Consider the following 25,641-nt stretch of genomic DNA (forward strand, 5'->3'; position numbering starts at 1 on the left):
GCGCGCTCCACCTTGGGGGTTGCTTACCCCGGTCCGGTCAGGCTCTTGACCCCTACGGCGTGCTGTGAAGCAGTGAGGACAGGCAGTTTGGCAGTGGACAGCTGAACTGTGGGTTGGAGTCGGTCTCGTGGGAATGTAGCTGGATTTTGTCCAGTGCCTGCCTCAGCTGATAGCAGTGCTGTGCCGTGGGGCACTTGGGTGATCCCGACAGGAACACCATCCATCGCTTCCCTCCGCCCGCAACACTCGCTTACGCTCCCGAAACATACAGAACCTATTAGCTGGGCCAATAGGGACAACAAATAATTGGAGCTACGCCTCTGTGACGAAGTGGGACTGTTCTTAATGTATCTTCTGAATATTGTGGGGGTGCCTCAGTTTCCCCTCTGCAGTTCTTAAGTATCTAGGGGGTGGGGTAAGGGTGTATGATCCTTGCAGAGCCCTAGAGGGCAGGTGTGTGCGGGGGTCTGGATACAGAGAATGGCCAACACCCTGTTTCCTGGCAACTGGTGGCCTGGCCCTTCCCCCCTGCAAGGTGAGAGCTAAAGGGTTGGAGAACAAAGGAATCCGGTGCCCTCCTGGCCCGGGAAAGGGACAAAGCCCAGAGGAGGAGGGGCTGGAGGGAGTTTCAGTTTGGGGCTGGCTGGGACATGGAGTGAAGTACAGACATGGTAGTCTAAGCTCCCTGCTCCCCCAGAAGGACATGATTGAGGGGTCCTGGTTGTACCCACGAGCTCTGTTGTGGACTGTGTTCCTGTTGTCCAATAAACCTTCTGTTTTACTGGCTGGCTGAGAGTCTCAGTGAATCCCAGGAAGAGGGGTGCAGGGCCTGGACTCCCCCACACTCCGTGACAGCCTCTCAGACGCAGTGCGCTCAGTGATGCTTCATCCTTGCCCTCATGTCTGGGTATTTGCCGATTGGCTCACTCAGAAAATCCGGTTACTCACCATTAGTCTCCCGCTCGTTAGTGTGAACTAACGAGGCTCTGCTGCAATTACAACTAATGAATAAAAGCCCGTTTTGGCCCCTGGCCGCCCTGCCCTGCCGAGCTCTGGGGGTGGCGGTGTGGTGGTAGGGATCAGTCAGGGGTCCTGGGGCAGTGGGGGCGGTAGGAGAACAGATGGCTTTCTCTAGCACTTGCGCTGCAGGGAGGGCATCCTGCCAAGGGCTGGAGATGTCACGCTTGCAGCTGTGTGCACCTGTCTCGCAGGCTAGTGACTAAGGCAGCGCCTTGACCAGGCTGCTAAGTGGCACAAGGACTCAGCTGTAAGACAGGAATGGGTGAGTGGCCCTTTAAGTCCACGGTGTGGGTCAGTTCCACCGAGCCGGGGAGATGGGCAGAGATGAGGAACCTTTTGTCACTGACCTGTCTAAGGCCAGCCACAATGAGGAGCATAAAATCCCCCAGAACTTGGCCAGGGAGCTCCTCACCAAGCTAGTGTGGACGGAGATGGTGGGACCTAGGGGTTGCCCAGATCGTGTGCCATTGAAGGCTGCATTGCCCTCACCTTCAGTGCAGAGAGGCCGCTGCCGGTAGGGTGCCGTGCCGTCACGCTGCTGTGCCGTGCCGAGCCGAGTGGGTGACGTACCCAGCGTGCCGTCACGCTGCCGTGCCGTGCCGAGCCGAGTGGGTGACGTACCCAGCGTGCCGTCACGGTGCCGAGCCATGCTGAGTGGGCGACGTGCCCGGCGTGCCGTGCCATGTCACAGCAGGAGCGGTGTGGGAGATGCAGCTCTTCTCACCCCCAAAGAACGTCCCTGTCGGTCCCTCGGTCTCACGCAGTACAGGCGGTGGGGCTGTCGCTGGGATGCGTTTCTGAGCCACAGGACAAAGTATATTGCCTGGGTGCTTCTGGGCCCCCTGTGCACTGTGCCCACGACCCCCTCCCGGTTCCCCCAAGCCCGGCCACACCAGATACCTCCTGGCAGCCGCACTGCTTGGGGCTGTGCTGGCCCTTACTCTCAGATCCCCTTTTCCCACTCCCTTTGCTTAACCAGATGATTGGGAGGAGCGGTGGGGGGGCTGGCTAAGGACTGAACAATCCCCCGTCCCGTGGGATGCCCCTGGCCGTGCACGGCCCTTGGAGAGCTGGTCGGATCCCCTCGCTCCTCAGCTGGGGGTGGGTTGGCATGTGGTGGCGGTTCTGGGGCTGGGATCCTGATGCCCATCTCACTGGCAGGGCTCACTCCGGATGGCCCACTTAGATCTTGGGCTGCATGAGGACATGAAGGCTGGGGACTTTGGGAGGTGGAAAGGTGGCAAGCAGGCCCCTGGTAAAGCAGCCATTGGGAAGCCTGCCTCTTGTATGCTTTGCCTGTTAGTGCAGCCCTGCTATGCCCATGTGGTGTGGGCATGCCCCATAACCCTTGGCCTCTGGATGCCAAAGGAGGGAGAACTGGCAGTGCTGTCCTACCCCCAGCCTTCTGTGGAGCCGCTGAAAGGAGACTCAGGCCTGAGGAGCAGGAGCTGCTTTTGTGTTGGCCCCGCTGTGGGTGGGGTCCAGGCGAGCCTCCCAGCGCAGAGCCAGGCAGGTGCTTGCAGGGGTGCAGAACCCTCAGTAAGCAGTACGGGGATGGGCGGGGCTGGCTGCAGGGTTTGTGGCATCCCAGTCTGGAGAGGATAGGCCAGGCTGTCGGAATCTTTCCCAGTGATTGTGCGGCCTCCTCTAGGAGCCAGGGATTGCATAGGGGTGCATGGCTGACATGGAGCCAGAAACCGCACCTTAGCTAAGGTGCAGGAGAGACGGAGGGGAGGGACTCTCCGGGGCTCTGTCTGTGAGCTTGTGACTCACAGAATTTATGGCGTTTCCCTGGCCTTGGCTAGCCCCAGCTCGCTCTAATTACACAAGTCACCCTGCAGAAGGGGCTTCTCTCCCTTCCTTACAGGAACATTTAAATTACTTTTTATTTTGATCTTCCAAGGGAAACCGTCTAAACAACCTAACAGATCTCTGCTTGGAGGTTTTGTGTGTGGAGGTTTCCCATCTGATTGGAGGGGCGGAGAAGGAGAGGTGAGAAATTGCTGTTGAAAAGAAATGGAAGGTCAGACGTTTGCTATTTCTCCACCCAGCATCTTCCTTATGTCTGCTCTCCTGCTAGTGATGCATCAGCAGCTGCAAGGCCTGGGAGGGAGAGGCAGATGAGAGCTGGGGGTTTAGCCCCATGCTGGAAAGATCTGCTCCCCTGTATGCCAAGAGTTTGCTCCATCTCCTAGCCTAGGTGTAAAAAGAAAAGGAGTACTTGTGGCACCTTAGAGACTAACCAATTTATTTGAGCATGAGCTTTTGTGAGCTACAGCTCACTTCATCGGATGCATACCGTGGATACTGCAGCAGACTTTATATACACACAGAGATCATGAAACAATACCTCCTCCCACCCCACTGTCCTTCTGGTAATAGCTTATCTAAAGTGATCATCAAGTTGGGCCATTTCCAGCACAAATCCAGGTTTTCTCACCCTCCACCCCCACACACACAAACTCACTCTCCTGCTGGTAATAGCCCATCCAAAGTGACAACTCTCTACACAATGTGCATGATAATCAAGGTGGGCCATTTCCTGCACAAATCCAGGTTCTCTCACCCCCTCACCCCCCTCCAAAAACCACACACACAAACTCACCCCCCCCCCCACCCCCATACACACACAAACTCACTCTCCTGCTGGCAATAGCTCATTCAAACTGACCACTCTACAAGTTTAAATCCAAGTTTAACCAGAACGTCTGGGGTGGGGGGGGTAGGAAAAAACAAGGGGAAATAGGCTACCTTGCATAATGACTTAGCCACTCCCAGTCTCTATTTAAGCCTAAATTAATAGTATCCAATTTGCAAATGAATTCCAATTCAGCAGTTTCTCGCTGGAGTCTGGATTTGAAGTTTTTTTGTTTTAAGATAGCGACCTTCATGTCTGTGATTGCGTGACCAGAGAGATTGAAGTGTTCTCTGACTGGTTTATGAATGTTATAATTCTTGACATCTGATTTGTGTCCATGTATTCTTTTACGTAGAGACTGTCCAGTTTGACCAATGTACATGGCAGAGGGGCATTGCTGGCACAGGATGGCATAAATCACATTGGTGGATGTGCAGGTGAACGAGCCTCTGATAAAAAGAAAAGGAGGACTTGTGGCACCTTAGAGACTAACCAATTTATTTGAGCATGAGCTTTCGTAAATTGGTTAGTCTCTAAGGTGCCACAAGTCCTCCTTTTCTTTTTGCGAATACAGACTAACATGGCTGTTACTCTGGAGCCTCTGATCGTGTGGCTGATGTTATTAGGCCCTGTGATGGTGTCCCCTGAATAGATATGTGGGCACAGTTGGCAACGGGCTTTGTTGCAAGGATAAGTTCCTGGGTTAGTGGTTCTGTTGTGTGGTATGTGGTTGTTGGTGAGTATTTGCTTCAGGTTGCGGGGCTGTCTGTAGGCAAGGTCGAAACAGCAAACTGGACTTCTGCATAGAGTGCTTCCGCCAACGTGCACGGGCTGAAATTGTGGAAAAGCAGCATCACTTGCCCCATAACCTCAGCCGTGCGGAACGCAATGCCATCCACAGCCTCAGAAACAACTCTGACATCATAATCAAAAAGGCTGACAAAGGAGGTGCTGTTGTCATCATGAATAGGTCGGAATATGAACAAGAGGCTGCTCGGCAGCTCTCCAACACCACTTTCTACAAGCCATTACCCTCTGATCCCACTGAGAGTTACCAAAAGCAACTATAGCATTTGCTCAAGAAACTTCCTGAAAAAGCACAAGATCAAATCCACACAGACACACCCCTGGAACCCCGACCTGGGATATTCTGTCTACTACCCAAGATCCATAAACCTGGAAATCCTGGGCGCCCCATCATCTCAGGCATTGGCACCCTGACAGCAGAATTGTCTGGCTATGTAGACTCCCTCCTCAGGCCCTACGCTACCAGCACTCCCAACTACCTTCGAGACACCACTGACTTCCTGAGGAAACTACAATCCATCAGTGATCTTCCTGATAACACCATCTTGGCCACTATGGATGTAGAAGCCATCTACACCAACATTCCACACAAAGATGGACTACAAGCCATCAAGAACACTATCCCCGATAATGCCACGGCAAACCTGGTGGCTGAACTTTGTGACTTTGTCCTTACCCATAACTATTTCACATTTGGGGACAATGTATACCTTCAGATCAGCGGCACTGCTATGGGTACCCGCATGGCCCCACAGTATGCCAACATTTTTATGGCTGATTTAGAACAACGCTTCCTCAGCTCTTGTCCCCTAAAGCCCCTACTCTACTTGCGCTATATTGATGACATCTTCATCATCTGGACCCATGGAAAAGAAGCCCTTGAGGAATTCCACCATGATTTCAACAATTTCCATCCCACCATCAACCTCAGCCTGGTCCAGTCCACACAAGAGATCCACTTCCTGGACACTACAGTGCTAATAAACAATGGTCACATAAACACCACCCTATACCAGAAACCTACTGACCGCTATTCCTACCTGCATGCCTCCAGCTTTCACCCTGACCACACCACACGATCCATCGTCTACAGCCAAGCTCTGCGATACAACCGCATTTGCTCCAACCCCTCAGACAGAGACAAACACCTACAAGCACCTCTGTCAAGCTTTCTTACAACTACAATACCCACCTGCGGAAGTGAAGAAACAGATTGATAGAGCCAGAAGAGTTCCCAGAAGTTACCTACTACAGGACAGGCCTAACAAAGAAAATAACAGAACGCCACTAGCCGTCACCTTCAGCCCCCAACTAAAACCCCTCCAAAGCATTATTAAGGATCTACAACCTATCCTGAAGGATGACCCAACACTCTCACAAATCTTGGGAGACAGGCCAGTCCTTGCCTACAGACAGCCCTGCAACCTGAAGCAAATACTCACCAACAGCCACATATCACACAACAGAACCACTAACCCAGGAACTTATCCTTGCAACAAAGCCCGTTGCCAACTGTGCCCACATATCTATTCAGGGGACGCCATCACAGGGACTAATAACATCAGCCACACTATCAGAGGCTCGTTCACTTGCACATCCACCAATGTGATCTATGCCATCATGTGCCAGCAATGCCCCTCTGCCATTTATATTGGTCAAACTGGACAGTCTCTACGTTCTGGTTAAACTTGGATTTAAACTTGGAGAGTGGTCAGTTTGGATGAGCTATTGCCAGCAGGAGAGTGATTTTTTGTGTGTATGGGGGTGGGGGGGGTGAGAAAACCTGGATTTGTGCTGGAAATGGCCCACCTTGATTATCATGCATATTGTAGGGAGAGTGGTCACTTTGGATGAGCTATTACCAGCAGGATAGTGAGTTTGTGTGTGTGGTTTTTGGAGGGGGGTGAGGGGGTGAGAGAACCTGGATTTGTGCAGGAAATGGCCCACCTTGATTATCATGCACATTGTGTAGAGAGTTGTCACTTTGGATGGGCTATCACCAGCAGGAGAGTGAGTTTGTGTGTGGGGGGGTGGAAGGTGAGAAAACCTGGATTTGTGCTGGAAATGGCCCAACTTGATGATCACTTTAGATAAGCTATTACCAGCAGGACAGTGGGGTGGGAGGAGGTATTGTTTCATGATCTCTGTGTGTATATAATGTCTGCTGCAGTATCCACGGTATGCATCCGATGAAGTGAGCTGTAGCTCACGAAAGCTCATGCTCAAATAAATTGGTTAGTCTCTAAGGTGCCACAAGTCCTCCTTTTCTTTTTGCGAATACAGACTAACACGGCTGTTACTCTGAAACCTAGCCTAGGTGTGAATGTTCAAGGCATAGGGGACCTCCACAGGGTGAGTGGGGATAGACCCCGGGGGGCCAGTTCCGCAGGGAACCTCGAGACTAAATTGCTGCCCCTGGTTAAGGAGTGGGGGATGTGGATGCCCACCTCACTGCCTTTGAGCAGGCTGGCGATTTGAACCAGGGGGACCCTGCGGAAAAGCCCCGGAGTCTAGCTCCCTTGCTGGGTCCCAAGGCCATAGACTCCGTCAGCCAGATGGGTAGGGATGTGGACAGGCTCCCACTCCTGACCCCAACCTATATGTCTGTGTGGAGTTTCCTGGGGCCAGGCCCCTCGGACCTCCAGGGGGAGCGGAAGGTGATGGTCAATGGGGAGACATTCCTGGGACAGAGAGAACTCTGGAACAGGCCCTGGGTGGCGCAGCCTCACCAGATGCTGAGGGCTGTGTTAGCTGGGTGAGGGTCCCAGGAACGAAGCCCCTCGCTCAATCTGATTAGGGGTCAGCCTGGCTGGCTGTTGGGGTGCTCCAGGATACCAGCTGCGAGACCCTGTTGTGGGGTGACTGTGTCTCTTTGGGACAGGATCCAGGCCTTGCTCCTGTAACTGCCAAGGGTTTGAATTTGAATCCAGGGAACCAATCGGTGGAGAGGGGGCTCAGGCTGGCTCTGATGCAGTGAGGAAAGCAGCGAGCTCGCTGCCTACCCCACTGGGACAGCAAGGGCAGTGCTGAGCACAGTGGCAGCTGAGACCCCAGCTGAGTGGGGGAGACACAGGCAGGGCAGGGGATCTGTTGGGAGTGGCAAGGTGCTTGGTAAGGAAAGTTTGGATGAGCCTAGGCAGCCTTGTGAGCTGATGGCTTTGTCCAGTCAGCAGGGTGGGAAGGCGAGGAGAGTGGAAGATGAGACTCCCTGGACCTTACCTGTTAGCTGGGTGGAGAATTGCGACAGCGAAGGAAATGTGCATGCTCCCCTTGCTGGGGCTTAGCCAACGCAGTAGCCAGAAGCTGTCGTGTTTGCCATTTCAGCTCTTACCGTTGGTCCCGTTTTGCTGCTCGAACCCCGGTGTGTGGCTCTTTGAGACACTCTTTGCAGCTCCCTTGGCTGGCGTGGCGGTTGGCAGCCTCCACGCTACACTCCCGTTAGTGTGCGGGTGTGAAATTGCTGCAGGACCCTGCATGCGGGTGGACGGTAGCAGAGCAGCTGTTCGATGAGAGGTTGGAGTGCCGTTCGGAGCCATTCGAGGAACGGCTTTACAGTTATGAGACTGGGGAGGCGCTCGCCTTGTCTTATGTTTGCACTAGCTTGCTATAAATAGACGTTGCTCCAAGACACCTTCTCCCAGTAGTGCCCCGCTTTGTTCACTTTGCAGATTGAACTAGGAAAGCTGTTTCCTAGCACGCGCTGAAGTTCAGTGATTAGCTTCTTTGGGGGCCATGGGGGTTAGCAAGCTGTTACTAACCAGGGGACAATGAGCTGCCTCTAATGAGCCTGTGATGGGCTTGCATCCATCTCTCCTAGGCCTCCATTGATAGGGATTTCTTCACTCCTCTGGGTGGAACCCGGCCCGTGTTCAAGAGCGCAAGGTGACCCTGCATGACTTCCTGGAACATAGCATTTTGGGTGGGCAGAATTCAGTCTTAGTGGACTAGTGGGGAGGAGGGAAAGGTAAATGTGAAATATAACCTCAATTACATGCATTCTTCGGGCGGGAACGGCCTCTCATTACTGCATGTGAGCAGTGCCTGGCACGATGGGGCTCTGCCCCCATTTGGGGGCTCAGAGACTACTGTCATGCTCATAATTAATAGTACTTGTCCTGACATTGCTGCACCATGAGCTGTGCCTGGGAGGAACCTGCAGGAGAACCCCCTGTGACGAAGCGGGACTGTTCTTAATGTTTCCTCTGAATAGTGTGGGGGTGCCTCAGTTTCCCCTATGCAGTTCTTAAGTATCTAAGTGGTGGGGTAAGGGTGTATGATCGTTGCAGAGCCCTAGAGGGCAGGTGTGTGCAGAGGTCTGGACACAGAGAATGGCCGACACCCTGTTTCCTGGCAACTGATGGCCTGGCCCTTCCCCCCTGCAAGGTTAGAGCTAAAGGGTTGGAGAACAAAGGAATTAGGTGCCCTCCTGGCCCGGAAAGGGACAAAGCCCAGAGGAGGAGGGGCTGGAGGGGGAGTCCGTTTGGGGCTGGCTGGGGACATGGAGTGAAGTGCAGACAGGGTTGTCTGGCTCACTGCCCCCCAAAATGGACCCAGCTTGAGGGGTCCTGTTCTCTGCTCCTCAAGCTCTGTGTTAGACCATGTTCCTGTCGTCTAATAAACCTCTGTTTTACTGGCTGGCTGAGAGTCCCGTCTGACTGCGGAGTTGGGGGGCAGGACCCTCTGGCTTCCCCAGGACCCTGCCTGAGTGGACTCGCTGTGGGAAGTGCACGGAGGGGCAGAGGAGGCTGAATGCTCCGAGGTCAGACCCAGGAAGGTAGAAGCTGTGTGAGCTGTGTGTCCTGCAGACAGGCTGCTCGCAGAAAGGAGACTTCCCCAGAGACCTGCCTGGCTTCGTAGGGAGCCATTCCAGAGCATGGCCTGGGGACTCCATGACACCCCCCCCACCCCCCCACCGCGTGACACTTCGGATGCCTGCTTGGACTGCGGGCTCCAGTGGGAAGGGCCCGGGTTTCTGTGCAGGGCCTGGCACAACGGGTCCCTCTCCTGATGGCAGCCGCTGGGTGCTAGTAACACTCACCCCCGGGTAGGCTGGCTGCAGCAACACAGCCTGTTACTGGGAGGTCATAAATCGAGAGCAAAGGGCCTCTGGCATCCCCTGGATGGACAGACATGTCTAGGGCGTAGCCGTGTGCCTGAGTCCGATCTGGAGGCCCATGCCAGCCTGTGTCCGATCTGGAGGTGTGTGCTCAGCCCCAGGGCAGGACGGGCTGAGAGCGTGTGCTGGTTCCCGCTACCTGTGTGCAGCTCCGATCTGCAGCATGCTCGGCTTTTCCTCGGCTCATTGCTTTCACGGCTAGCTGAGCACAGCATTGCATCCGCTCCTGTGAAACCCCACTGGGCCCAGCACTTGATCCACATGTCCAAGCCTCTTCCCGGCCCGGTCAGAGTTGGGTGATGTCCCCGAGGGGCTGAGGAGCCAGCAGGCTGCCCACATGGGGAGGGGGCTGTACGAGCTGGTGGTTACTGTGGCAGCAGTGAGAGCTGGAAGCTCTGCCACGCAAGGGGAAGAGGCAGGTTCCCCTCGATAGAGCAGCCGTCGGCTGCTGCGCAGGTCAGTGCAAAGCCCTTTCAAGGCGGTGGGCTGGATCCTGAGAATGGGCGAGCTGTAGATTGCTCCCTGGGAGCAGGGGCGGGAGCCTTGTTGGCTACAATTCTCTCGGCACAGCTGGGTCCACGTCACCTCTGGGTGGGTAGGTCAGGGTGTGGTGGTCACTGCTGGAGTCAGAGGATTCGGCTGCCAGCTCTGCGGTGCTCGTTCCAGGGGCTGCTGTGTGGGGCTGGTGACGCTGCCGGTTTGGACCTGCTTGGCCGGGAATGGTCCTGGCTACTGGAGAGCTGCAATCAGCCGGGACAGAGCTGCCAGCTTTAGGCCTGAAGGAGCTGGGGACAGGCCGTGGACTCTGCAATTTCTCCTGCCCCTTGGTCCCTCTGGCTTTCCAGGCCCAGCTCCCCCAGGGTGGGTCGAGGAGGGCAGGGGTGGGGAGCGGGAGTGGCTTTTAGTTCCATCTGGAGCAGGCCCTTTCAAACCTTGTGGCAGTCACACCCTGCGTAGGTATGCACCCCCATCCCAGGGCACTAGCAGAGAGAACAAAGGCAGAAGTTAAACTCCCTTGTGATGCCAAGAGAAGGAATGTGGGCATTCGGCATACTGCCCCTCTCTCCTGGCATGCATCAGTAGCAGGGTGTGAACCCACTGGGGCCTTCAGCTCTCCAGCATGGCTCTCCCGTGAGCTAAAGAGCAACTGCATTAGCTGGCAGCAGTTGTAGGCTGTTATTTTCCAGAGGACCAGGTGCTAGGAGGGGACCTGACCTGACCCACACTCTGCTAGCATGGATTGTGTGTTCACACTGTGCCTAGGCACAGCGACTCCTGGAAAGGACAGTCGTCCTGTCGTCTGCAGGCTGTAGTCAGGCAGGCTGTCAGGGCCATTGTGGGAGTCTCTTGAATAAACCAGAGCTGTATAGTTGAGTGCAGTTTGTTTCTGTGTAATGCGTATCGGTGGTTACAGGTGTTTAAAAGGCAGCGGGCGTGGGGATGTCTCTGCTCCTCCCTCCGCAGGGTGGAATGGTACCAGTGCCTGCCCAGTGCTTTCCCAAACGGAGCAAGGCCCCTCTACCCTCCAGGCACTTCCAGGTTAGCAGGACACTCTAGCAAAGGTCTGCGTGCTGCTTGGACTCTGACAGCAGCCAGGGCTGAGCCGCCGCCCGGTGGAACTGACCCCTTAGGTCTGACTGCCCTGCCCCTTGCGATAGGCACTGGAGTGGTCCTTCCCAGCATCGCCATAGGAGCCAGCAATAGCGTGAGGGGTGCTGTCTGGGCTGTGGGGGGCCTGGGACCTTGGAGGCTGCCTAGGTACGTACCAGCCATCCCTTACTCCTCCAGGAGGGACGGAGGCTCACGCGTGCCGCGCAGCATGATAGCTCCTGTGGCCAGTGGTGCGCTAGCATGTGGAGCAGACTGTGCCCTTGGCTTGGGCAGAGGAGTTTAGCCTAGGAGCGGGGACGGGGAGCTGAGGGCCATGTTGGTGGCCCATAGCATCGAGCTAATGGCACCTCCACATCCAGAGGGCAATGGAGCCTCGTCTCCGCAGTCGCTCTGCCAAAGCCAGGTCAAGGGCAGCCTTAGAGCAGCATTTGGCCAGCCCTGGAGTGGGCTGGAAGAGTCTCCCAGCTACTGCATCACCCCCACTTAGCAATGGCTACCAGCTCGTCTCCTGGCACGGCTAGAAACCTTCCTCCTCCACCTCGGGCTGTGGGGGCACAGACAGGCAGCTGGAGCATCCTACCCCCTACTGCTAAACAGGGGGGCCCGTGTGAAGCAGGTTGAGGACAAGCTTGAAAAAGATTGAGGGAAATTTGAAAAAATTGAGTTTGTTTCGTCTGGAGAAGAGAAGACTGAGAGCGGACATGAGAACAGTTTTCAAGTATGTAAAAGGTTGTTACAAGGAGGAGGGAGGAAAATAGTTTTTATTAACCTCTGAGGACAGGACAAGAAGCAATGGGCTTAAACTGTCCTTGCTGCAATTTAAGTTGGACATTAACCACCCTGACAGTCTGGACGTTTTTCCTAAACACTGGAATAAATTGCCCAGGGAGGTTGTGGAATCTCCATCAAAGTCCAACCTGCTCTTAAAAATCTCCAAACACCTGTCAGGGATGGTCTAGATAATACTGAGGCCTGCCATGAGTGCAGGGGACTGGACTAATGACCTCTCAAGGTCTCTTCCAGTTCTGTGATTCTCTGAAAATGCCTCTCATGCTTTTGCTTTCGAACCGCCGTCTCTGCTCCAAGTCTCGGCTTGCTCGGAGCACGACAGATTGTGTTTTGCTGGTAGTTTGCCAACCTTGCAGGTTGGGCAAGGCTGGCGAAAGGTGAGGGCACGTGAAATTCCTTTGACAGTCAACCAGCTGCAGGTTGGCTGCATAAAACTCTAAACCCTGGGTTATTAGTAATTTGCTGCTGCTCCTTTTCATCTGGGCTCACCAGTCACTCCCCTCGCTCCCTGGGGGCTGCAAGTGCTGGGTCCTCGGGCGGCATCTGTCCATGGAGAAGCAGGAAGACTCCAGCAGGGTTCTCAGCGCTGTCTCCTTCATCTGAAATGCACGTTTCCAGGCTGGGTGGAGAAACCCGGCGCCTCCCGTATGCCTGCCTGTTGGGGGAAGATTTGTGGCTACTGAACTCTGACGAGCTCTGGAGACTGGAGCCAATTTGTGGCCCTGAATTATTTATTACGTGTATAGGACTGGAAGGGACCTCCTGGGTCAGTGAATCCCATCTGCTTCTAGTGCAAGCAGCCCCGGGTCTAGAGTCCCATTCATAACTTTAACAAGCTCTGTTTTAAACCTAGCTGGGTCCTTAGTCCCACTCCTCCTGGCGGGGGCTGGGCCAGAGCCTCTCCTCTGGGGGTTAGAAACCTGCTTCTCATTCCAGCCCAAGTTTACTCCTGGCTGGTTTATCAGGGAATCCTAGAATATCCAGGTTGGAAGGGACCTCAGGAGGTCATCTAGTCCAACCCCCTGCTCAAAGCAGGACCAATCCCCAACTAAATCATCCCAGCCAGGGCTTGGTCAAGCCTGACCTTAAAAACCTAAAAGGAAGGAGATTCCACCACCTCCCTAGGAACCCATTCCAGCGCTTCACCACCCTCCTAGTGAAAAAGTTCCAACCTAAACCTCCCCCACTGCAACTGGAGACCATTACTCCTCGTTCTGTCATCAGCTACCACTGAGAACAGCCTAGAGCCATCCTCTTTGGAACCCCCTTTCAGGTAGTTGAAAGCAGCTATCAAATCCCCCCTCATTCTTCTCTTCCACAGACTAAACAATCCCAGTTCCCTCAGCCTCTCCTCATAAGTCATGTGTTCCAGCCCCCGAATCATTTTTGTTTCCCTCCGTTGGACTCTCTCCAATTTGTCCACATCCCTTCTGTAGTGTGGGGCCCAAAACTGGACACAGTACTCCAGATGAGGCCTCACCAATGTTGAATAGCGGGGAATGATCACGTCCCTCGATCTGCTGGCAATGCCCCTACTTATACAGCCCAAAATGTTGTTAGGCTTCTTGGCAACAAGGGCACACTGTTGACTCATATCCATTCTCTCGTCCACTGCAACCCCCAGGTCCTTTTCTGCAGTTTTATGCCCTTTGGCTCTTGTGCCAGCACTGTCCTTTAGCTTCACCAGCTCTCCTCCCTCCCTGATGGCTCCCACAAAGTATTTATAGAGCAATCCAGGTTCCCCAAGCCAAGCTCAGCCAGGCCCTCCATTGCCCTGATCCCCCAGCTCGCCCTTCTCTGCACCTGCTCCAGCTTGAGTTCATCATTCTCAAACATGGGTGACCAGAGCTGCACGCAGGCTTCCAGCCAGGGTGTGCCTGGTGCCTTGCCCGATGGCACTCCTATGGCCCGATCTCGAGTAGGGTGGTGCCCAGTGGCCCCAGCTGAGCCCTGGGTGCTGTCTCTTTGGGGCATCGCTAGTTGGCCTTTCAGCTCAGCTCTTCAGAAGAGGGATTCCCAGCCCCGCTGGCCTGGATGGGGCAGGGGTGTTCGCTGTGGTCCTGGGTTTTCCATGGTTACATTGGTTTCAGGAGCAGCCAGTTCTGTTTGGCGCTGGGGCTTCCCCTGGGTGCCCGGAGCTGGCACGTCCTCAGGGGACATGCTCCTCCTTGCACTACAGGCCCTGCACACTGAAGCCGAGGGGCCGGGCCCTGGGGACTCTCCCACGCGGAGTCGAGGGTTGCTTCATGCTCCTGCTGGGCACTTGGAGGCTGAAAAGCAAGCTCCAGCACCAGCGTACACGGGCTGCTGCGTTGGCAGGGGGAGAGGTGGGACTTGTCCAGTAGCGTTCCCAGGAGTCGCTGGCTCGCTGCCTGCCCTCCCCTGGGCCACTAGGCCCAGATGTGGGGGTGGGCTGATGCCAATCACAGGCTGTGCCCCCCATGCCACCTGGCTCCCCCATAGGAGCAGTGACATCCCCCAGCCTGTCCCCAGAGGTGGCTATGGCTGGCCAGCTGAGCGTCCGTTGGTTTGATGAATGGAGTGTCCGCTGGTAGGCTGCGAGGCGTGATGGCGCGTGAAATAGGGCAATGAACATGCTGGGGAATGATCTGTGCTAGGATCTGCTTGCATGAGGGGAGAGGGGCGCTGGGCGTGCGGGTGAGCTGTCCGTCAGGGCTCAGCAGAGCCCCACCTCCCCTTTCCCCCCAGGAACGGAGCGAGGGAAAGAGATATGGAGCAGATGCCTCCGGGCCCCCGGGCTGCAGCCGGCTGAGACTCCGGAGCCCACGTGCCCGGTTTCTCCCAGGCGCCCAGCACATGCTTCCCCCACTGACAGCCGTATTTGGGGACTGGGTGTGTGGAGGGGTCCTTTCCTCCCACTTCTGGCCCCATTGTCTGTTCCCGATGCTCGGTGGATGCTGCTGGGGAGAGAAGCCAGAGAAATAGACCCAGGAGCATGACAGAGCAGGGTTCCTCATCCCACATCCCCACAGGGAGGAGGCCGGATTACATTCCCAGTCCAGTGAAACAGCCATGCCTGGGCACCCTGCTCGGCTGTGTCCTGCTGCACCCCTCCTCTGGCCCAATGCCAATGGCTTGTCGTGTGGATGAGAGCCAGAGCTGCGGTGCTGTTTGGCTAGCAAACCCCAGCTGCAGGGAGCGGCAGGCTGGGAGGCCAGCAGATCTTGGAGATGGCCAGGGTGTGTTCAATGCCAGAAACTGTTCCCCTCTGTGTGTGGTGCTGCCTCTGCAGGACTCCATGGCCTGGCGTGGGTGGTGTTCTGGCGAGGTGGGGTCGGGTGGAAGGGGCTGGTTGTAAAGGACGAACATCTGTGGGGCTGGGTTTGCCCTGGGATCTCCTAGTGCGTCTGAGCAAATAAGATGAGACCTCCTTGGTGTGTCGGCTTCTCTCTAGGAATCAGCTGGGGGCAGGTGGGGGGAGCCAGCTCTCGCTGCAGGTGGGAGGGACCCCTCTCCTGCGAGTTGCCTGAGGTTGCGGGGCTGCTCCCCACCTGCAAGGCGGCGTGGGGGGTGTAGCAGACGGCTCCATTGCTGACTCTGTTCTTGCAGGGAGGCAGCCGTCCGAAACCTGCCTGATCTAATTCTTTGGATGTTCCCAGTGCGTTTCCCTGCGGCATCGGGAGAGCAGGCAGTGTGACGGGAGGGCAAAGCTAGCCCCGGTGCAGGTCCCTTCCGGGCTCGTAGCATGGCTGCCTTGTATCTGAGAGAGCGGTGTGGCCCCTGGAGCCGAGGGCCCCAGCGTGGCTGGGAGTTGGCCTGTGTCTGAGAGGGGGGCTCTGCTCCTGGGCACGAGGCAGCAGCGCGTTCTCTGGAGCACGGTGCCAGCTGGGCAGCAGTCTGCACCCACAGTCTTGTGGCGAGGCTGGGGCTCCTCCAGTACCTCCGAGGCGCCGTCTCCCCTGGTTTGCATTTCACTGTCGCCCCTCCCCCAGTAAAGCGCGGCCTCCCCGCAGCCTGCCTCCGCCTTAACGCCAGGCTCCGCCTTAACGCCTGTCCTGTGCACAGAGGAGCCGAGCTGGCGCTCCCGTGGGTAGGCTGGTGCTCTCTGGGGCAGGCGCTGTTAATTAAGCGGCTGTGCGCTTTGCCTGGAATGCGTCTCCAGATGGCGAGTGCCTCTAATTAAGCCCTGCGCGGTGGCGGCACTGAGGCCGCCCCGCGAATTGTCAGAGGGGATAATGAACTTGTCTGTTTAAATAACTCCGGGAGGCGGGAGACGCGGGCTGCTTGCCTGTTTCTCACCGGGAGGCATGGCCCATGCTGGGGCACGGTATGCCCGGCACCCTGGTTGCCTCTGCAGTGCGGCCAGTGCAGTGGGAATGCTGGCAAGGGCGTCGAGCTCCCCGTAGGAGTGTGCCGAGGGGGCTTGGTGCTCGCTTGTACAGCTGGGCTGGAGTGCTCCATTGCACCAGGGCTGGGTGCATCCCGGGGCGGCTAGGTTTCCATGCTGGCCCATGTGTGGAGAAGGACTAGCAACTCCAGGCCGGTTTGTCTCTGCCCCAAATCAGCCCCCTCGACCAGGCTCCCTCTTGCAAGCCGTGGAGGCAACATGTGGTCCCATCACACCTACCCTGGGTTGTCGTGGTTGCTGCTGTGAGGGCTGCCCTCTTTCCAGCCGGTCGTGGGCTGTGTAACGATAACACGGTTCTCCCCTGCTAGCACCCTGCCACAAACCCACCATCAGTCAATGCAAGAAAACAGCCTACTACTGCTGTCAGCTAAGAGAGCTGCACCGTTAGCTGAATGGGCAGTGGCCTATGCAGAGGTGTTGCTGGTCCTGTTGCCAGTCTCCCCTCCTGCCACGGTGTTCTAAGTGAGTCATTAATTAATTAAAGTGCAGAGCCTCTGTCTCACCGAGCAGGGCCAGGCCCCTGCCTCTGAAGTGCTGCAGCAATCTCAGGTATGGAAATGCACCCACCAGTCCCTGGCTGCTGCTGGAGATGGATTTCTGGGCTGCTCGCCTGCCAGCTGCCCGTGTCAAACGGTAATTGTAGAACGGGGTCAGGGCTGTATTTCTAGATTGGCCGGAGGATGGCTCTAGTGCGTATTTAACACGTCCTCCTTGGAGGCTAGTGCCGACACCGCTTGGCCGGGCTCGTCAGGACTTAATCCTCTAGCAGCTTACAGCTCTGCAGCTTCCCCCCAAATACCTAGGGCGCAGTTAAAGGTTTTCTCATAATCATCTCAGCACTTCAACCCATGCCAGGTCAGCAGCTTTAAACTCTTTTGCTAAACGCTGGAGTCCTCCAGGGCCCGAGCGGGAGCGGGGCTCTTTCCTTTGGTTAGTTATTGGAGGAGGTGGATTTAGCGGGAGGTTCAGAGCCCTGGAGACCCAGCGGTCTCCTTAGCCAGGCAGCGGGGGCAAAAGCTTTCTCTGCTCACAGACATCAGCCCTGCCCCGAGTGGGTGGGGCCCATCAGCCTGTGGTCTCTCGGCCAAGATGTGAGCGTGGAGACTGAGTAGGGCCAGCCGGGATGGAGGGTGTGATGGGTTCGGTCACAGAGACCACCTTGGGACTGTCACCTGATTTGCTAAAATTACCTCTGAGCCTGCTTTCCCTGCTGGCTTGGGACTTCCAGAACCCTGCCTTGTTGAGCCAGACACACTAGCCTGCTACAGCCCCAGGATCTGGTCCACACTCCCAAAGCTGCAGACTTAACTGAAAACAGCTCAGCAGGTCACCTATCTCCAGCACCCAGACACCCAGCTCCCGATGGGATCCAAACCCCAAATAAATCCGTGTTACTCTGTATAAAGCTTATACAGGGTAAACTCATAAATTGTCCGCCCTCTATAACACTGATAGAGATGCACAATTGTTTGCCCACCTGGGTATTAATCACTTACTCTGGGTTAATTAATAAACAAAAATGATTTTAAGTAAGTATAAAAAGTAGGATTTAAGTAGTTTCAAGTAATAACAGACAGAACAAAGCAAGTCACAAAGCAAAATAAAACAAAACACGCAAGTCTAAGCCTAATATATTAAGAAACTGAATACAGGTAATATCTCACCCTCAGAGATGTTCCTATAAACTTCTTTCACAGACTAGACTCCTTCCTAGTCTGGGCCCAATCCTTTCCCCTGGCACAGTCCTTGTTAGTTCCAGCAGACATCTCAGGTGGGAAGCCGGGGTTTTCTCATGACTGGGACCCCCTTTGTCCTGCTCCACCCCCCTTTTATAGCTCTGGCACAAGGCGGGAATCTCTTGTCTCTCTGGGTTCACACCCCTCCTTCTAAATGGAAAAGTACCAGATTTACAGTGGAGAAAGCATGTATGTGGAGAGCGTGCTCTCATGGGCATGTGTACTTAGCACTGCACTTTCAGGCAGAGACCGGGCTTGGGGAATTCCAGCTGGAGAGGTCAATTTTCCAGCCAGCTCTCGGGGTCTGAACACCACGGAAATGATTCGGCCATGTTAATAACAGTGCTCCCTCGGTGACCTCTGCAAGGTGTAAACTGCCATCTGGCCTATGGCAGAGCTGATTTATTATTTTGTCGCACCCGCAGGCTAGCTGGGAACTTTGCAGCAAACCCCTGGAAGCGAGGGGCCTGCCTTGTGATTATTTTGTATTATGGTAGCACAGACAGACCCCAGCTGAGATCAGAGCCCCCGGGTGCTGCACGGACACAGCGAGACAGGCCCTGCATGGACAGAGTGGGGAGGGGAGAGAGAGGCACAGGGAGGGGAAGGGACTTGCCCAAGGTCACCCAGCTAGTCAGTGGCAGAGCTGGGGACAGAGCCCTGACTCCATTTGGGTGCCCCATCCAGTGGTCTATGTTGCCCTGCAGGAGCTCCCGTCCACCCCAGTGAGGATCGTCCCGGCCCCAGAACGGGGCCAGAGGGGACGTGGGCTATGGAGATGGCCATGCATGACTTGAACAGCTTGGTGGGCCATTTGTCAGTGGCACGCTGCAGCGAGTCCTGCCCGGCGCGCGCCATGGCTGAGGACCGGCCTCCTGGGGGCTCTGGCAGTGCCGTAGGTCGAGGTGGGGGGACTGGCTGTGCGGACTCCCCAAGGCCCGGATCCAGCCCCTGTTGCCTGAGGACTCCCAAAGGTGCTGGGTTTTGCCGTGAGGAGCAAGAGGAAGGCCGTGGAGGGGGAGGTCTCACGTAGCCACAGGTGGGGATTGGGTGGGGGGCAAGGGAGGCATCTGCAGCCCTGTGGGTGTCCTGGGCATAGCCCGGTTTAGCAGTGGGGATGACGGCGTTGTTGGTCAGGGGCTGCGAGAGCAGCGCGGGGGGTGGGGTGGGCATGGCTTTGAGCAAGCGTCTCTGCAGGGGGCATTCTGAGGGTTGCCCGGTGCTGGCCGGGAGCGCTGGTGTGGACGGGTAGCAGGAAGCTTCACGGGTGGCGGCTCGGGCTGGGAATTGCTGCTCCGAGCTGCAGTGCAGGTGTAGCCTGGGGTAGCGGGGGGCACCATCCTCTCCCAGCTGGCCCTGCCCCTCCCTCCCATCCCAGTTCACCTGCCGGACTTATGCCAGTGGCACCAGGTTGCAGGAGCCTTAGTCCCCATGGTCTCCCGCTGGGGGGCTTGGTACGGTTGTGCCAGTGCCCTCTGGCCCTGTTGGCACGTCAGTCTGCAGCACGCCAGGGCCCCTGTCTTGCGTGGGCTCCTCGACGGAGTCGAGCGCTCTGGCCAGCAGCGTCAAACGGGAGCCCTGGAGAGCACCGGGTGCAGCCGGGCATAGAGCACCGGGGCTGTGCAAGCCACACGCCCCCCTGCAATTCAGTGGTGGACTGCCCGGGGATGCTCCTCAGTCCTGACCCGCAACCCTGCTGCTGTTCCAGCGCCGGGCACCCTGGGCACAGCTCTGCCAGGAGCAGAGGCAAACTCCTGTTGATTCCTGGCCTCGGCTGCCCCCTTCCTTCCTCCACCCTGTCTGGGTTTAAAACCAGGACCCAGAGGTTCCGCCACGAGCGTGCTAGGGCGGGGTTCTGCTCCGGCAGTTCCCTCGCCCGCCCATCCATAGAGCAGGTGTGCGCCTGGGCACTGGCAGAATCCGGCTCAGATTGCCAGGTGCCGGGCTGCACCAGAGTCATGGGCAGAGCCCACTGTGCAGTCAGCACCTCGCAGCACCACGACCATCCCAGGATAACTTCTGTTTCAGAGCACGAAGGTGTCGGCGATGCAGCCACAGCCCACATGGGTCAGCGTCAGCAGGGCCTGCATGTGCTGTGCGCAGCACTCCGGGTCAAACTCTCCGGCCCACGGCCAGAGATGCTCCCCAGCTGCTGCCAGGCACGTGCCTGGGCTCGCCCGCCTGAGAGGGCTTCCTGGGGGTCAAATTTTTGTCTGCAGGAGCCAGGCAGGCCCTGCCGTACCTGGCATTTCAGTGCCAGCACGGCTCCCAGACGCCGCCCCCGGCCCTTCTCTGCCGTGACTCTCCCCCTTCCACACGTCTGACCTCCGGACTCTTTCTGAAGCTTCACAGGAAAGGCGTCCTCGATTGGCTTGTGCCCAGCGATGTGTACATTCAGTGTCCGTGCTTGGCGCGCCCCATGGAGCTGGGGAGCAGCAGTCCTGGGGAGACGGTGCCTGCGGCAGGGCCCTGCTCTCTCTCTCTCTGGTCCAGCGTTCCTGTAACTTGTACAGCATTGCTGAGAGGAGTCGGGAAGATTGATAGCAATTCACCGTTTCCCTTTATTGATTCAAATGGCGGGCGAAAGAAATCTGGCAGCTCTAGGCCATTTATCATAACATATTCTGTTACTGTCAAGGTGTCTGTCACGGAGTGTGGGGGAGTCCAGGCCCTGCACCCCTCTTCCTGGGATTCGCCGTGACTCTCAGCCAGCCAGTAAAACAGAAGGTTTATTAGACAATAGGAACACAGCCTAAAACAGAGCTTGTGGGTACAACCAGGACCCCTCAGTCAAGTCCTTCTGGGGGGCAGGGAGCTCAGACTCCAGCCCTGCGTTCCTCCACCCAGCCCCAAACTGAAACTAAATCCCCCCAGCAGGCTTCCTCCTGCAGCCTTTGTCCAGTTTCCTGGGCAGAGGTGTTACCTCCCCCTCCCCCTCCCGGCTCAGCTTACAGGGTCTCAGGTCTCCCATCCCCAGTGAAACTCCCCTGCCACATTCCCAGGTCAACGCTCCCCCTGCCCTGCTGCGTCTCGGTGCCATCCCCAGCCTGCCGGCCAGCCTTCCCTCCCCTCTCCCTGGGCCGAAGGACCGGGCTGGCCCTGTCCCCACGCTCCCGGGCCGATAACAGGGCAATCGATGGGCTTGCTCTGGGACCATGCCGGTAATGGCTTTGCAGAGCCCTGATGGGACCTGAGACCGAGCAAACCGGCCTTCTCCGGAGTGTGTTGTTCCATTAGCACTCACTGTGCAACCCACGTTTCTGCTTTATGATTATGGTTTTAATTAGAGGCTTTGGCTGGCATGTCAGCGGTTTGTGAGCGGAGCAGGAGGTGGCTGGTTTCTCTGGGCTGAAAGGGAGCTGCGTTCTTCCAAGGAGAAATGGGAGCAGAATCCGTGCTGAAATATGTTCCTTTGCTGGGATCCCCATCCGGGACGCACAGCACTGTCCCGTATGTGTTACAAGAGTGCCCAGGGGTCCTGACTGAGACTGGGGCCTGGTACTGTCAGATCTCCCCCTCCCCCCAAGACTGGGGTCACTGCTGTGCCAGGCGCTGCACAGACACCCTCACCCCCCACTGAGATTGGGGTCACTGCTGTGCCAGGCGCTGCACAGACACCCCCACCCCCCCACTGAGATTGGGGTCCATGCTGTGCCAGGCGCTGCACAGACACCCCCACCCCCCACTGAGATTGGGGTCCATGCTGTGCCAGGCGCTGCACAGCCCTTCCCTTGCCCCCCCCCCACACTGAGATTGGGGTCCATGCTGTGCCAGGCGCTGCACAGCCCTTCCCTGCCCCCACCCCCCCACACACACTGAGATTGGGGTCCGTGCTGTGCCAGGCACTGCACAGACCAGCCCCTGACCAAGACAGACATAAGTAACTCCATTGCTCCGGCCCTCGGCACTTGTGGGACTGATGATCTATGGGGATCTCGGCTGGGGTGGGACCATTCTGAAGCCAGCGATCCTGTCTGAGCCGGCTAGTCCCCCACATCATGGGCTCCCCACCCAGCTCCCGCTGCTGGAGCCCAACACCAGGGCACTGGAGCAGGCAGCCCCTGAAAAGCCTTTTCTGCTCCAGGCTCTGGGAGGGTGCCCTGACCTGACCTGTCTCCCTGCCTTGTGCTGCGCTCAGCTTGGGTTCGATAGCCAGGCTAGAAGGAACAATTCATTTAGTCCGTGGGCATGATGTCCCCCCATCAAGGTGTAATTCTCTGCCTCAGATACATTTTCCCTGCGCTAATAGGGAGGCGTAATTCTCCACTTAATGGCTGCGCCCCGCTTGATTCCCGATACCCTTGAAAGCCTCTTTTACGATGCAGGAGCTCCCGCGACAGCGGTTCCCTTGAAACACTGTACAGCAGGCACCGCGGGGGAGGGGGGGCAGCGCCCTGGGGGCGAGAACTTGAGATGCCTTTAAAGAATTAAATGCTGGAAAACGCCGGAGGGAAAGTTGTTTAGTCCGAATCCTGTGGGGAGTGAAGAGTTCGGTGTGGGCCTGCTGAGAGCTCCACAAACCCTCCCATGCCCTTCTGCCGCCCCAGGTCCAGTGGCCTTAGCCTTGCCGGGAGCCAGCAGCCTGGCCAGACAGCGGAGAACGGGAAGAGACGTATACCAGGAACCCAGCGCTGGCTCCCAGCAGGGTTCTCCGAGGGCGGCTGAGGGCTTCCCAGCGAGAGGCAGCTTGTAGCACTTGGTGGAGGAAGGAGGGGGAGAGGCACTGGGGTTTCGCAAGCTTGCTCCCTGCCGCTAAGGGTGTGGGCAGGGTTTGCGCCCCGTCCCTGCAGTGGGTGCTGGAACCCCCCCAAGGATCACCCCAAAACTTCCCCCCCGAGCTGATTGCAGTGGGGGATTCCTGTCCGTAGGAAATCCCCTCACTGGGAAACGTCCTCTCATCTTGAATTGGTACAGAAACTCGCAGCTTCCCATGGGCGGAAATGCTGCAAGCTGGCGTCTGGCCCCTTGCTGAGCTCGGAACGCCGCCTTTCGCTTCGGCTGGAGCACGGCTTCCTGCCAGACTGGTCTGGTCGTGGAATCCACCTTTTCCAGTGGAAAGTGTGACGAAGTGGGACTGTTCTTGATGTTTCCTCCGAGTGGTGTGGGGGTGCCTCGGTTTCCCCTGGGCAGTTCTTGGGTGTCTAGGTGGTGGGGTAAGGGTGTATGATCATTGCAGAGCCCTAGAGGGCAGGTGTGTGCAGGAGTCTGGACACAGAGAATGGCCGACACCCTGTTTCCTGGCAACTGATGGCCTGGGCCCTTCCCCCCTGCAAGGTGAGAGCTAAAGGGTTGGAGAACAAAGGAATCCGGTGACCTCCTGGCCTGGGAAAGGGACAAAGCCCAGGGGAGGAGGGGCTGAGGGGAGTTTCAGTTTGGGGCTGGCTGGGACATGGAGTGAAGGGCAGACGGGGTTGTCTGGCTCACTGCCCCCAAAATGGACCCAGCTGAGGGGTCCTGTTCTCTGCACCTGCAAGCTCTGTTTTAGACCATGTTCCTGTCATCTAATAAACCTCTGTTTTACTGGCTGGCTGAGAGTCCCGTCTGACTGCGAAGTTGGGGGGCAGGACCCTCTGGCTTCCCCAGGAGCCCTGCCTGAGCGGACTCGCTGTGGGAAGCGCAGGGAGGGGCAGAGGATGCTGAATGCTCCGAGGTCAGACCCAGGAAGGTGGAAGCTGTGTGAGCTGTGTGTCCTGAAGACAGGCTGCTCACAGAAAGGCGACTGCCCCAGAGTCCTGACTGGCTTCATGGGGAGCAGTTCCAGAGCATCACCCAGGGACTCCGTGACAACTGGTGGCAGCGGTGGGATGTACTGCACCCCGTGGATGGCGCTTCCTGCAGTAAGTGACTGGGGAGCAGTAACACGAAGGGGGATTGCCGAGGACCAGGCGTGCTGAAGGCTCAGAGAAGAGCGGTTTCGGGGGGCGGTTAACCCCTGGGAGTGTGTGACCAGCGAGAAGGACTGTGCAGTAATGGGGTCCCCCTGGGGACTGCAGTGAGCAGTCTCAGGGTCGGAGGAGCCTGCAGCTTGGCCCGGGGAGAGAGAAGGACTTTTGCAGTAACAGGGTTCCCCTGGGGATTGCAGCGAGTGGTCCCAGGGGCGGAGGAGTCTGCTGCTCGACCCTGGCAAAGAGGGGGTGACCTCGAGAAGGGCTGGCGCACTAGGGGTTCTCCCTGGAAACCGTGGGGAGCTGAGAACACACGGGCCTGTGAGTCCACAACAACTTGAGAGGAGCGGAGTGATGGCCTGTCACCGTCTCCTTAAGAAGAACATTGTAACCCTGTGCAGAAAGAGAGGGTTGAGCGTTGGAAAGTTCACCAAAGCAGAGTTAATCGTGCAGCTGGAAGAGGATGACCGCTCTAAGGAACAGATTCCTGACCCCAAATGGGGCTATAGCAGGATCTGGGAGCAGCTGGAGTGGCAGCCAGGCATCGCCAAGACTCCTGTCCCCAACCAGACGAGGGTCTTCACGATCGGGTTCCCCATCGGGGGATTGGAGACGGACGGGATTGAAGCTGAGTCCGAGAGAGCAAGAGGACTGTGAGAGACAGCCGAGAAAGAGCTGCAGAAGCAGCAGCAGCATGAACTGGCGGTGGGGGAGCAGAGAGGCCTAGGGAACCTCCCCGGGGTGAGTGGGGATAGATCCTCGGGGGGCCAGTTCCTCAGGGAACCTCGAGACTAAATTGCTGCCCCTGGTTAAGGGGGGGGGGTGTGTGGATGCCACCTCACTGCCTTTGAGCAGGCTGGCGATTTGAACCAAGGGGACCCTGCGGAAAAGCCCCGGTGTCTAGCTCCCTTGCTGGGTCCCAAGGCCATAGACTCTGTCAGCCAGATGGGTGGGGATGTGGACAGGCTCCCACTCCTGACCCCAACCTATCTGTCTGTGTGGAGTTTCCTTGTGCCAGGCGCCTCGGACCCCCAGTGGGAGCAGAAGATGATGGTCAATGGGGAGACATTCCTGGGGTGGCGAGATCCTGGGACAGAGAGAACTGTTGTCAGGCCCTGGGTGGTGCAGCCTCAGATGCTGAGGGGCTGTGTGAGCTGGGTGAGGGTCCCAGGGACGAAGCCCCAGATCCCTGTGTAGACCCAGTAGGGGTGGGGCTGGCTGGTCGTTTGGGTTCTCCAGGACACCAGCTGCGAGACCCTGTTGTGGGGCGACTGTGTCTCTTTGGGACAGGATCCAGGCTCTGCTCCGGTAACTGCCAAGGGTTTGAATTTGAATCCAGGGAACCAATCGGTGGAGAGGGAAATGGTCAGTGAAAATGCAGATGACCTGGCTGGCATGGGGGAGGAGCAGCTAGGCTCAGGCTACCTGCCTGCCTGTAACCAGCCCCCTGGGGCTGGGTGGGACAGAGCGATGCTCCCTGCCCCCTTGCACACTGGGGAAGGGGCTCATGCTGGCTCTGATGCTGTGAGGAAAGCAGCAAGCTCCCTGCCTGCCCCCACTGGGACAGCAAGGGCAGTGCTGAGCAAAGAGGGAGATAAGACCCCAGCTGAGTGGGGGGAGACACAGGCAGGGCAGGGGATCTGTGGGGAGTGCCAAGGTGCTTGGTAAGG

General features: G+C 57.2%; 1 protein-coding gene across 1 annotated transcript in view; it reads left to right on the top strand.

Annotated features, from left to right (window-relative positions):
• SND1 (staphylococcal nuclease and tudor domain containing 1) overlaps positions 1-25,641 on the top strand; it is a 501,059-nt gene that overhangs the window by 371,754 nt on the left and 103,664 nt on the right. The window lies entirely within an intron of this gene.

Source organism: Eretmochelys imbricata, chromosome 1, assembly GCF_965152235.1.
Source record: "Eretmochelys imbricata isolate rEreImb1 chromosome 1, rEreImb1.hap1, whole genome shotgun sequence".
Classification (NCBI taxonomy): Eukaryota; Metazoa; Chordata; order Testudines; family Cheloniidae; genus Eretmochelys; species Eretmochelys imbricata.